We start from the raw sequence: 1831 nt of genomic DNA on the forward strand, positions 1-1831 counted from the left end.
CCCCCCCGCCCTGCCCCTCCCCTGCTCACGCTCTGTCTCTCTCTCTCAAAAAAATATAATTAATTAATTAATTAATTAAAACAGTAAGAAAACAAAACAAAACGAAGTCTCCAAAGCTCTTGTGGTCAAGAGCTCTGAGGCCAGACAGACGGGTCTAAGTTCCAGCCCTGCTGTGCCACTTAGAGACCACAGGTGGATTCTGACTTTAAACATCCCAGAACGTTCTAGAGCCGGGGGAAATTGCTGCTGTCTAGAGAGAGCAAGAGCCAAGGGAGATAGGGTGTTTTGCTTTTGTCTTTGTTTTTGGTTGGGGGGGAGAAGGTAAATTCCAGGCACTTTGTGAGCCTCAGTTTCCCTGTCTGCACAGTGGACACTTGGGAATCCCTGCAATGCCTTCGACAGGGGCCAGGCGAGAGGATAAAGGGGCCCTTGTGGGAGAGGGGTGGGAGCCCTGGAAGCCCCTGCCAAGCCCTCCAGGGACCCCAGGGCCGAGCCAGCCTCACTGGGCCCATTGCTCACCTGCCACACCTGGGGCTACTCTCCTCACTGGCTGGCCGCAATCCAGGGCTTCCCTGCAGGCCGGGGCAGGGCTGGTCCCTGGGGTGAGGGGCACAGGCTGGAGCCTAGGGGCCCTTTGTCCCTGGGGCCACTGCCTCCAATTGGACTGATGTCTGAAAGCTGAACGAACATCTCCCTCTTTCTGGAACTTTCTCTGAGGCTCAGAGGGGAAGCTTGGTTGGGCCCCAGACACCTGGGCCAATGTCAGGGGATGCCAGGGCGCCCCCGTCACACCCAAGCACCACGCCTGCACCCCCATCACCTTATGTGACTCAGATCACACGTGTGGCTTGTTTCTCACCCATCCCAGGCCAGGGGGGCCCCTGCCTGCCTCCCGAGCTGCCAGCCGCCCTTGGCTCACAGCCCACAGGCCCCAGGGGAAAGAAGTTTCCAGGCGGCTAGCAGCTCCGTCACCCACCAGGCCTAGGGAGCAAGGTATGGGGGGTCCGATGCAGGCAGAGACCCCATCTGGGGGGTACGATGGCCCTGCCTCATCCCACATGCCCGTGCCAGCTCGTCCTGAGCCTGAAGGAGGGGGTCCTCCCAGTGTGGGCTCTGGGGCCAGCTTCCTCCCCGGGGAGGCCCGCCTGGCAGTGTCCAGGCAAGCCTTGCCCAGAGAGGGTCAGGAAATCTCTCAGGCCACACAGCAAGTTCAGGATAAGCAGCAGCAGTTCCCTGCGGCCTTGGGCAGGAGGGGGTCCTCTGACCCCAGGAGCTGGTGTTCGGTCCAGCTGCATACCCTAAGGCCCGTAGGTTCAAATCCCAGCCCCCCCTCCCCCGCATCTGACTTCTCAGCCGGGTGACGCAGGCAATAAAAAATACCAATAGAGCCTGAAATAAAATTGTAGGCAGAGCAGGTGGTTTTTGAGGCGTAAAACTAAATCAAACCAGGGACACTGCCCCGGAAGCAGATGGCATGTTGAAAAGGAAGAGAGTTTCCAGGTGGGAGGAACCAGGGCAAAGGGCGCTGAGCCAGATGTGCAGCGCGGCTCCCAGGGGCGACCTCCGTGCCAGCTGGGGGGGGTTGGGAGGTGACCTGTCCTCAACCCCTGTGACACCCAGGAGTTTCCTTTCCAGCCCCAGAGGAATGGCGGGACTGGGGGGGCGGGCGGATTATGGTGACCAGGAGCCACGCAGGCCTCCTCCCTTGCACCCCGGCCACCAACTTCCCCTGCCCTGCGGAGGCGCGGGCTCAGGCTGCTTCAGCCAGCGAGCCCAGGAGCACCCCAGCCCCTGCTGCCCTATGAGGCGCCCGGGGAAGGCAGCGTCCCTC

The sequence above is a fragment of the Crocuta crocuta genome, unplaced genomic scaffold, assembly GCF_008692635.1.
Source record: "Crocuta crocuta isolate KB4526 unplaced genomic scaffold, BGI_CrCroc_1.0 scaffold110, whole genome shotgun sequence".
Classification (NCBI taxonomy): Eukaryota; Metazoa; Chordata; class Mammalia; order Carnivora; family Hyaenidae; genus Crocuta; species Crocuta crocuta.